This window comes from Gouania willdenowi, chromosome 3 (assembly GCF_900634775.1).
Source record: "Gouania willdenowi chromosome 3, fGouWil2.1, whole genome shotgun sequence".
NCBI classification, from domain to species: domain Eukaryota; kingdom Metazoa; phylum Chordata; class Actinopteri; order Blenniiformes; family Gobiesocidae; genus Gouania; species Gouania willdenowi.
Genome location: NC_041046.1, coordinates 24,064,274 through 24,076,945, shown reverse-complemented (window position 1 = coordinate 24,076,945; position 12,672 = coordinate 24,064,274).

Genomic DNA, 12,672 nt, shown 5'->3' with positions numbered 1-12,672 from the left:
TTAACATGTTGATACTTAAAAATGTTCTTCTATCTATCATTTTCACTCTCTTCTCTTCTTTTCTCTATCCTTAAATAAAAAATGCAAAAATAAAGAATTTCATTGAATTGCATTGTTTGTCAGAGTTATAGATAGTGATCTTTATTATTGTACAAATATGAACAATTCCGACTTTGTACTTTTGTTTTATTGAAAATGAGTACAAGCATTTTTAGAAAATGTTCACATTTATCAAAGCCTTGTGTTTACTGCATTAAAATAAAGAAAATGGTGAGTGTAAATTATAGACTGTAAAAAGAATGGATGGGACAAGCTCACCAGTTGAGTGAAGCTTATATTTTTAGAGCTCCCCCTGCTGACTGGCTGCAGTATAGGTCATAAACCCCGCCTCCGCAATGATAACAGATGGGGGTAGCACTTTATAATACAGCCCAGTGGAAGTTACCCTGTAACTGCCGTACGGGGTAACTTCCGCTGTCTTACAGGATAACTTCCGCTGTCTTACAGGGTAACGCCCGCTGTCTTACAGGGTAACTCCCACTGCCTTTACGGGGTAACTCCCACTGCCTTGCGGGGTAGCTCCCGCTGTCTTACAGGGTAACTCCCGCTGTCTTACAGGGTAACTCCCGCTGTCTTACAGGGTAGCTTCCGCTGTCTTACAGGGTAACTCCCGCTGTCTTACAGGGTAACTCCCGCTGTCTTACAGGGTAACTTCCGCTGTCTTACAGGGTAACTCCCGCTGTCTTACAGGGTAACTCCCGCTGTCTTACAGGGTAACTCCCACTGCCTTTACGGGGTAACTCCCACTGCCTTGCGGGGTAACTCCCGTTGTCTTACAGGGTAACTCCCGCTGTCTTACAGGGTAACTCCCGCTGTCTTACAGGGTAACTCCCGCTGTCTTACAGGGTAACTCCCGCTGTCTTACAGGGTAACTCCCACTGCCTTTACGGGGTAACTCCCACTGCCTTGCGGGGTAACTCCCGCTGTCTTACAGGGTAACTCCCGCTGTCTTACAGGGTAACTCCCGCTGTCTTAAGGAGTTACCCTGTACAACACGGGCCGGATTATTAAGCGCTACCTGGTTTGGTACTAACTGTGTCAAGACCAATCTATGATCTGAACAAGCTGTTGGTAGAATTTCCAGCGGGAAAGATACTTGTGTTCTTGTCGTAGCTGGGCTGCGTAAGTACGCTGGGCAGTATGCTAAATGGGCGAAGCATGTTACCAGGGCTTCTCTGGCTCCAAATGACGTCAAATTTTCAAGATGGAAGCGCCCGTAAGCGCTGTATTTTCGCTTCAAGGACGTTGAGTGGAAACAGCTACAGTGCGCGCTCACTGGTGTAAATATAATAACAATATTGCTATCAGTAGAATGGTAAGATTAGGGTGACCAGACGGGACGGTCCCGGGTTTCAGAGTTACAACCTGTGATCCCGGTCGATTTCCCTCAAACCATTTATATGTCCCAGTTTCTCACAAGCTCAGTCCCGTTTGTCCTGGACATCTGGTCTGTTGCCGCTGATGGAAAAGACTCTCAAAGCGCATTTCACGTGATCGCTGTGGAATTTGAGCTGTCAATCACAACAGTTGCCATAGTAGCACAATATAAACCATTTAAAAAGCTCAAAAATCTTCCATCTCAATGCTGATTGGTCGGGTCAATGGAATTGACAATATTACCCGTTCGCTTCCTCTCATGCTTTCTCTTTCAACATGCCAAAAAGAAAAACATTATTATTCAATACCATTTCCTGATGGGCACTTTAAATTTGGTTCACCGTTGCCATAATACATTTCATCCAAAAAAAAGAAAAAAGAAATAAATAAAAATCATATGCAAATAATTCTTTGGTTAAATTATTGTCCCGGTTTTGAGTTTTAAAAATCTGATCACCCTATGGAAGCAACCAATTATTTGAACAGTTAGTTAACAATTAACACTTATTTTTCCTAAATTAAAAGGAAAAAGAGGAAGGAGAAGATGAAAAAAGAAGAAAATAATACACCAAAAATAGATTGCGTCTCCACTACTACTGAGGTTGCAAACATAATTCTAAAAAGTATTGTTAGTTTAAACATCCTCGTACTTTCTCCCTGTTCATAACGATCTTGGTCTCCTCTCTTGATGATTAACCTTGGATGCGTTGGATATGCGTTTCTGAGGTGAACCTAAACCCCAAGAGAGGTTATCAGATTGAACTGCACTCTGTCTTTGTGGACCACCATGGAAGGCCTGACCTGGAGAGATCCAAAATGGAAACGCTGTTAGTGTCAGAGGGCAACTGGCTTTCACCATATATCTACTGACCTACAGGCGCACGAGTTGGGCCTCTGCACCTGGTGGGATCCTGTGCGTGGTTACCACAGCAGGTCACTGGGTGACTGGGGTGAAGAGGGTAAGTAATGCAGGAGGTCACCTAAAAACTTAATGGAGTAGGGTTACTAATCTTTGTGTTGTTGGACAGACTTCGTCCAAATGGGAATTAAGGTACAATGGAATGTTTTTCTTTTAAAAGCCACATCGCTCACATGATGTGTCAATAAATTAATGTATTCTAGGGGCTCTGCAGATTGAAGCAACAGCATCTCATGTAACAAATCACTGAAGAGGCACCTTTTTTTCCTAACAGTAAGATAACTTTCATTTAATCAGTTTGCTGAAAGCAAATGGCCGTTAAAGGGTTTAATCACAGTGCTTGTGAGGTGCGTCATTCAGTAGGGAATGCAAGTGCCTGGTACCAAACCCTACCTTCACTCTCTCCCTGCCCTTGGATATTGTCGTGACCAAGAATTTATAGCCGTTCCTGCACAAGAGTGCTTGAGTAACTCTGAAGTTTTCATTATCTGATTAACAGCTGTTGTCAAGTGCCTGGTGTATTTCAAGTCCAGAGTAAGCGTTTTTAGAGGCTTTGAAGCTCCAGCTGTAAATGAGACTATCTTTTGTCTCCTTTTAAAAGTCTTTAAAACGCCAAAGTATATTGTCATGCTTAATACTATTAAACATCACAATATATTTATAATATTCATGGAAACCGGCTCTGAAAATAGACTTCGGACAAACTAAACCTTATAAACTCCAAGGAAGCCGTGCCAGGTACATGAGTCAAACCAAGTGTTGGTCTGTTTCATATCATTCCAATGAAATATTGTAGTGTTTTAAAAATATATCTATCTAGTATCTCATATAGCAACTGAGGCTAGGAACATAAACTGACTAATACTGGTAAGATAAGATAAGATGGGTAATGGATAATGGGTACCGTCATTTTTAGGATATAAATAATGATTCATCTATTTCAAATAAATATAAGATGTGCACATTCATTCAAAAACACATCACAAATACGTTTCGGATCAATTTAATTTCTTAAAATACAATTGATGGGAAGAAGCTAATTTCGGCCTGATGTGACATTAATTGTTGATTTGTAGATGATTATTGCATTCGTTCCCACTTATTCTATACTTCTAGTTACCCAGTTCTTTTCCCCACATTTTCTTTTATATTGTTTTATTAATTACTATGGTCAACACAAGGATGTGTGTTTGAGGTACTTTTGACATGTCTGGAGCTGTTAATGCAGTATTTACACTCAGGATCAGCTGCTGATAGCTCTGCACAAGAGGAGCAAACAGGAAAGAGACTGGACGTCCTGATGGAGGAGATATTCTAGTGATTCCGAGGAGGAAAATTCCGAAATAGATTTGTGTGAAGGTAGACCCAAGACAATGTTGTTGCGTCACTACCAGGAGGTAAGATGGCTCTGACTGTTCCTTCCTGAGGAGAAGACACTCATTCCCGTAGCTGCTTGACAAGAACTTAAGACAAACATTACCTGTTTAAAGCTCTGGTATTAAACATGATATGTTCATAGAGATCACTACAGCTACCCTTTAGGTCTGTTTCTTGGCATGCGACACTTTTTTTTTTTTTGGAAATAGTTCCAATTATTGTAAAAACAAATTCATAGCATCATAAAACAGTGAAAAATGGTGACCACCAGTCATCAGGTTGATTTAGTTTTCTTTGCCTTAATTTCTCTTTTATTAATATATTTTTGCTCACCAAGTTTGATGGGGAATAAAAAAAAAAAAACACGGATACTAATATTCATACAGCTAATGAGGACAATTGTTTCCACATGTTTACAACATGCTACTCTGCAGAAGCACCACGTAGCCTGTACTAACTGATTTAGCTGATAGGAAATGACTTCCACTCTCCCTAAACTGCTGGCGAGCTGCCTGCTCGGCCGCCTCAAAGATAAATGACTGTGTATTAGGAGTTGGTTGAGCCCAGGTGTCTACTCTTTCCCTGTCAACCAGCCAAGTGGTGAGCATCCATGTAAACTACTGTCACGTTTGCCGTCCAACATGGCCGCCTACCTTCCTCCCACTAATTGTCTGGTTCCCACAGTTCTGCTGCCTTCACAGTCTCTGAAAAATCCCCTCGCGCTCATGGCTCATCCATCAGCCAGTGACCTTGTCAGAGTATATCGCATGAATAGGCTCTATATTTCTCATGAAGAGGTAAATGGCTTATTAATTACTTATAAGTTGACCCACACTCAACACTCCGTTACACACACAAAATGACAAATAAAAAAAAAAAACGATTTTAAGAGAGAGGAGCCAATAACTTTAACAATCCTGTGAATGTACCGGGTGTGTAAGACCAGTGGTACTGACCTTGAATCAGTGCAGCATCCGTTTCATGCACAAGTCAATTGTTTTTATATTGTTTTAGAATTTATATGAGTTAAATTCCCAATTCCCCAATAGTTAAGTCGAACACAACAATGAGTGGCGCTACGCTCAGTACAGAGCATTACAGTAAAGTTCAGGATTGCAATTTAATATCAAGATTTCTGATATCGATTCGATTCATTGGAGATAAACCTCTGTTCTCATGCTTTAAAAAGATAAGCTTCAAAGTATTTTGCTATTGTAATTTTTTTAAATTTCAACATGTTTATGTGACAGAAGAGATTGGCTCTATCAAAAGATCATATATAATATTAGAGGTTTAACCAGGTCAAGTTTCTTAAAAATGCTTGTGAAGCAGCCAACGGTACTAAAAATCTGACTTTTTGGGCAGCTGTGGTCAGCTCCATCTTGCCTCAGTAATGTCACAAAGTCCAAGGATTGTGATTGGCTGAAGTCTTACTGGCACTGCATCACATGACCAACACATTGCAGCACAGAATAGTATTTTAAGGTATAAAATCGCACAAGAAAAATTAGATTATTTAATTTTTAATAAATTTGCAAATATTTTTTCTTATTGGTAATACATTAAACACATTTTATGTTATATACATTTGTACTACAACAAGTACTCATTAATGTTGGGTCACTTAATGCCTCAATACAGGATATTTCATTATTAACACAATGGGTGACATAGATTCATTTCAAATGTATGAATATAATTTAGTATTACAATGAATATTAAATTCAAGCATTTCATTTTCTAATTATTGAAAATATCAGAAGAAGCTGGCCCAACAATATGTTTTTTTCCCTCGTTGATTAGATAATAACATTTCTTATGCTGATCTGAATGTTTGCAATACAACATCGTGTTTCAAACCCAAAACCAAATTATTATGTGATGAATTTTAATATAATCTCTATTTTTTCTTTATTCAGATATTAAAAAAAAAAAATCTGACTGTTACACGAGTGTTACATTTAATGTGGTGGAAACTCGCATACCCAGAAAGCTTCACTCAGCTGTGCTTAGGCCTTGGCATATCCTGCAGCAGACTGCCACTCCACTGATTCTTTATTATAACCCAGTAAAAATGCATCGGTGCATGAACTCACTCCTCAGCCATAACATTGCGATCACTGATTGACAGGGTTGAAACCTAATGGGTGGAGCAGGCCATCTCTGAAATCTGATAGGACCCCTAAGTGGCAAATGAAGTGATTGACAGCTACACTGTGACTGAAAGTGTCACAAAACCTACTTGTCCTGACCACATTATTTTAGAGTTAGAATTCGATCTTAATGAATTTTAATTTTGTATTCATGCAAATGTTTCCAAAAGTTGAGCTATGTTGGTAAAAAAAAAACCAAAAAAAAAAACCCAGTGTATGCGTAATGATCTACTTCCTACCCAAAACCATCAATTTTCTCTTTCTCATGACACCTAATGGAGAATGGAATATCATTTATTGAGCATTTTATTAAACGTCATTTGTTGGAAGGAGAAGAATGGGACAGCATGACAAGTTTAGTGAGTTGGAAAAGAAACACCATGTGTTATGTGTCTAATCTAATCCAGCATTTGTGCTGTGTCCAGAACAGACGAGTCTGATTCACAAAGGATCTACTTTGCAATTTAAAGCTATATATTATTAGTGTGATGTAATTAAATGTATTGTTTTTAAAGGTACTGTTATGGCTGAACCCTAATCTCAATTTATTAGTTATTTAGTTCTCAACCTTTTTTGCTCAAGTGCCCCCTTTCTCTCATTTCTGAATCCAAGTACCCCCTTTGTCCAACAACAACATTTTGTAGAAAACGATTTAAAAATAAGTATAGAGTTCATCAGTAAAATCAATTTAAATCATCAACAAACACATTACATCAACAACATGACCAACTAAAAACGATATAATAACAGTGTGTGGCTAGCACAATAAAATCACTGTGGTGATCACTAATCACCGTCTTTGACACGCCCACTCATGAATATGCATAAGTAGGCCCCAAGCGGTCCAATTTCAGAACTGCTCAGAAAGTGACTTTTCAGAGGCTAAAACTCTGGAAAACATGCGAGTTTGGGAAAATGAACCTCAAATACTATGTTTTTGAACAAATTGTTTGTTGTACTATTTTTTTTTAAAAAAAGAAAAGAATAATAATTTAAAAAATTCCAAAATGTACTTAATTTTTCAGAATTTTCAGGCGACCCCCACATGGGGTCCTGACCCCAAGGTTGACAAAAACACTCATTTAGTGGCTCCTGAGTAGTTTTGTTTCTATAGTTTCTATCATTTTCAGTCATATCACACACGAGGTGACACTATAGACACTATATTAGTTAATTTTCCTCTCTCTCTCTCTCTCTCTCTCTCTCTCTCTCTCCCTGTAGTGCTATCCAGTACCCCCATTTGAGAAACAATGGATTACTTAAAATTGCCATTTAGTGTCAATATCAATTAAAAAAGCACTGATCCTGTTTTGTACCTATTTGTACCTATTTGGAGGGTGTGTGTGTGTGTCTGTGTGTCTGTCTGTGTGTGGCAGAGTGAATGCCAGTGATCCCAGCTGTTCACCCCATGCTCACTTACCACCAGATAATCGATCACACAGCTCTGTTACAGCTGACTACACTGCCGATTTAGTAAAAAATCAAAATAATGCACCACTCTGTTACTTTCACTTGGTTCATTTTCATTGTCTTTCTATCTCTGAGACATTTACTCAGCCATCTGCAGCTCCAAAGACTCACGCATGACCTGAACCAGAGCTGACAAATTCATCATATTATTTAAAGGCTATAGCGTCACATCCTCTAAAAACAAAGGGAGCAATCAATTACTGCAAGTGTGCAACTGTGGTTTTTAGCTGCATGCCTGAGGTCATTAATTCCCCAGTGTGGAATACATGAGGCCTTGCTTAACCTAATGGAGGCAGCACAAGTGAAAAAGGTGCACTTTTCGGGGCATGCAGCAGGACGGGGGCTTTGTAAATGGCGGTGGGACCTCCTGTCACCAACGGGTGTTTATACTTCACACTCGCTGGCTGAAAACTTTGAAAGAGTCAAATAAATAATCCTACTTCCTTTATTTCGAGCTGTATTACACAATGTTTGACTGGACTGTATTGATGAGAGGGTTGGGGTCAATTACATTTTTCAGTTACGATTACGTTTTCACTCATCCATGTTCAATTACAATTCAATTACAATTACAGCAACCAGCAATTTTTCAAATTAATTTACAATTATTTTGTTTATCTACAGAGCATCAACTGCAATTACATTCTCAATTACTAAAGTTCAATTACCGTATTTTTCGGACTAAAAGGCGTACTTAAAATCCTTCACAGTGCGCCTTATAATCAGGTGCCCCTTACGTCTGAAATTAATATGTCATTAATATGAAATTAATATGTCAAAATGTTTTACTACAACTTTGATAAACTATGAAGCTGCACCACTTGATGGATTTTTGGCGCTTCAGGGCTACCGTAGTAAGACTACCGCAGTGATGTGTACAGTACTATGCTTCAACATACTGAACTGAAAAAGTGAGTGTAATGTTCTATATTTTATGTGTTAAACCTGGACAAAGTTGAGAATTATTGTTAATGAGTTGAATAAAGTTTGACTTATCTGACTATTTAGTTTTGCTTAATGAGCATTAATAATAATAATAATAATAATAATAATAATAATAATAATAATAAAAATTTATAATAATAATAATAATAATAATAATAATAATAATAATAATAATAATAATAATAAATAAATAATAACAAACCGGTGCGCCTTATAGTCCTTTGCGCCTTATGTATGAAAATAGACCCGGTCGGACCCATTCATTGATAGTGAGCCTTATAATCCGGTGCGTCTCATAGTCCGAAAAATACGGTACAATTACTCACAATTACTGAGCCAGAAATAAATAAACCAATACAAGTTAGAAAATGTCTATTTCTACGGTTGCCGTATGAACAACCCCCAGAGCTATTGGTACACGACGTAGCGTCTTAGGTTTAGGTTTAGGTTTAGGGTTAGGTTATAACCCTATATCACAATCATTTTTAGGGTTAGAGTTAGGTTTAGTCTTGGTCACGTGACCTAAACTGGCCAATGAGCAGCGCTGTATAGGGATGGAATGTCGGTATATTGATACGGCAACCGTTCAGATAGCCACTGCCTAAAAGTGAACCTTCCTCTTATGTTAGCTTTCTGTTAGCATCTCTTATGATAACGGGTCCTAAATCAGTTGTAAAATACACTAAACATAAATATCTATTATCTAATTTATTTCTTATCTATTGGTTACCATGTTAGGCATCCTAATCAATGAAAACATAGGTTTTAATATTTTTGGTGTGGGCGTCTGAGTCTTTTTTGTATCAGTATACCCCTCAATAATGTTTTTTTTTTTAAAAGGTAACTTGTGGGAAAGCTTGATATTAGAACAGATTCAATAATTGTTAACTACCTGTACATATGTGTGGAACTGTATATAGAACTGTAACATGGTTCCCCAGTTATGCTTTAAATGATAATTGACATTTTTTATAGAATTTTTATGGGCAATTAAAATTACAAACTCAATTATCCAAAGTCAATTACAATTTAATTACGAGAGCAACATATTTTTCAAACGACAACTGCAATTATAATTACGACATTATTGTAATTAATGATCAATTATGCGATTGCAATTATAATTGACCCCAACCCTGATTGATGACAATGCAATACAAAAACGTATCACACAAATGTTTACCTAGGAAATGCTTGAATTAATGAAATATTTATTTTTTTTGTGCCAATTTTCAAACAAACACAAAAAAAACCAAACCACAACTGGGTTCAGTTTGGTTTCTAAAAATTAAACAGATACTCTCTGAAAGCAAATCATTTTAGTTATTCAACTATTTATTTCATTTCTAAAGTTGAAGTGAAGTATCAGAGGTTACAATATAGCGCTGACTGTAGAAATGTGTATATTTTCCGTGCACAGAATTCACACTCATTCCATAAGCATTTTTCCCGGCTAGTGGTTACAACAACCGACTCTAACCATCAGAGATATCTCAAGTGTTTTCTGATGACTTCTTACGCCTCGGCAGCAGCTGCTAGGGCGTGACAGCGTGGAAGAGCCTGTGGTTTACCGTCAAGAAGTGAGGTTGGCCTTGATCCTGACACATAGGCACCTGCTGGGATTAGCCAGAGGTTACTCAGGCAATTTCAACACAGTGCTGACATACAAAATCAGACTCAAAAAAATAAAATTACAGTTAAGTAGAAATGCTCACATAGCTACCACATAATCCTACCTGTCATTTTTATATCTCAAAATTATTGCGTTGATGTTTTGAGTTCTGGTGTTTTTTTCACATTGATTTCTGATAACTCTACTCACTTTAAGATTTTGCTTTATCTGTGTCTGTATATTACATCATAATGGAGATGTACATTTTTTAACAGAAATATTCAATAGCCGCTAAGAACTAAAAGATTCAAAGGAAATGAAAAGACACTGAATAAAAAAACTAAAACATGAGTAAAAACCAAAACCCAAACCTTAACACTACTATTTTTTATTGAGGTAGTTGTAAAGAGCTTCCTGCAGGACTCAAACTCATAATCTGTGACTGATATCTTACAAAAATGCAATCATGCTGGCAAATGGAAACAATCGCTGAGTATACCCAGCCAATAGGCTTCGACTTCCTGTTTTTGAGACTGTCAATCAAAGTGAATGCAGAACTGTGCACGGAAACAAGGCCGCGCGTCACAACAGCAAACAGGTAAATATGATTTTGGCTCTTACCTGACCCATAGACCTATATCAATGCGACCCGATGCAAACTTGTTTTGTTCCGCGATGCGTGTGCAGAAAATGAGAGGCGTGGCTTCTGGTAGATGGTCAGAGGCAGTGGGAGGAAGTGGAGCTGTTGAGGGCGGGGCATTGAGACGTTTCTCAGAAACTCTGGATATCAGCTTTAAGATGCAAGAATATTGGTATTAGGAAATAGAAAAATAAAAGTACCCAAATGCGTATGTTAAGAATCCAAAGTTAATTAATCGATTTTTATTTTCTTTGATGTTTGAATATGTGTTTATGTCTTCAGTAAGAAGTCATTCATACTTGGAGCTGGAAGCCCTGGACTGTATTAGCAAATGACTAGAACTTTGTTTTAATTTATATCTTCCCATTAAGCCTGCTCACATGAAAGAATGATGACTTCCTGCGAGATGACTTTTGAAGCGAAGTACTTGAAAAACAAAGATTTGATTGTTCCTACATCCCACAGGCTTGACTGCAGATGAAGGGTTGGTGTGGTGACTGAGGTGTGAGAATCATCGCTGGAGCAAATGTTTGGCCTGACACATGAACCGTGTCCGTGACGTTCCCTCTCCCACAGACTTTTCTTCTCTGTTTCTTATCGTTGCTCTGATATGCAGCACTTTGAAGAATAAGAGAGTGTTCACAGTGGATATTGGATCATTAAAAACTGGCAGTTACTGTTGTCTGTGTTGGTTTGAGGGAATAGGGAGCGTTGTGCTCTTTGTTTAAAACATCATTTGGCAATCACTTCTGACAAAATTCACTTTCGGCCACCAGATAAATAATTTCCATGTGTGCACTTAATATAATCAGATCTTAAAATTGCAGTACACTGTTTTTAAATTGTTGCCACAAAAAGAAAGTTTGAGTTGTATTAATCGTGTTAATTGCAATAACTCTTAAAACTCTATTCTTTAGACTTTAGTCGCCGTATTCACAAATGTCTATTAAAAAGAATACAGCAGTTATTTCACAATTGTCCTCCGAGGTCACATGTCTGTGCAGTTTATCATTCATCTGAGTGTTGAACACATGTTTCTCAACTTCTCTCTTAGTCATATTACAGCCGAAAGCTCCAGGCTTGTGTATTTCTTGTTAAGGGTCACAGGCAACTTTGACCATTTCCCTTCTTCTACGCACTCATGTTGTTTTAAACTCTGAGTTAACCAAAGATTGATCTGAAGAGTGGCTGTATTTGGGGACTACCATTCGTCATAGGAGGTGAAAGGGGGTGTTTTTCCCCCCAGCCTGTCACCATTGATGAATCCTCACTCAAGAATCCACTGTGGAGGCAAAGCCGGCTTTGGCCTCACTGAAGAGTGACTGAATTTCCTCTCCTTTTTTTTTCTCCCTTTTGGCAAGATACTTTGAATTGAGATACAACCTTTTGTCCATTAAGTACATTATTGTATATTGTCTTTATTTGTGGAGACAGAACCAGAAGGTTTTTCTATGTTGCCTTGGGAGAAATAAATTTTCCGAGCAACTATTTTCAAATTTGCTTCGTGCACATCCTCTGACCGACTCTGCGCTCCTCAGGGAGAAGGGTCTGCCTTTGCACTTGTTTATTTCCAAGAAGAGAGTAAATAAGAGAGCTGTTAATCATTTCCACCCACCAACCACAAAGTTCAGATCAGGGTTTCACTTTTATTGGCCTTTCCTGCAAATGACAAGCAGCATAAATGAAGCCCATCAGGATTTGAGAAAAAGGGCTTGGTTTTAACATTTCTATCAAGGTGTTGTTGCATGTGGAGCTCTGTGCTAACAGTACAAATTCTACCTACTGCACTATGTTTGTTGGCTGGATTTTAATGGGACACCACCAAAACAGGATTCGAGATGGTTTCCTGAAAGCTACATGAGTTTTGCAACAAATGACAGACAATACTGATGTTTGCGCTGACATTTGAGCATTCGCCAGCTGATTTCATCACAACCACAGATAAAACCCCCCCAAAAAAATCTTCTCTCTGCTCACGGTGATGCTCCCCCACCCACTTCTTCTATTGAAGTTGATTTAAGGGTCAAAGAACTTCTTCAGAATCCAAAACTGTATTCCAGATGGTGATGACAGAGCCGGATTAACACTCACATAGGCGTGTTTCCACATTCTGCTTTTG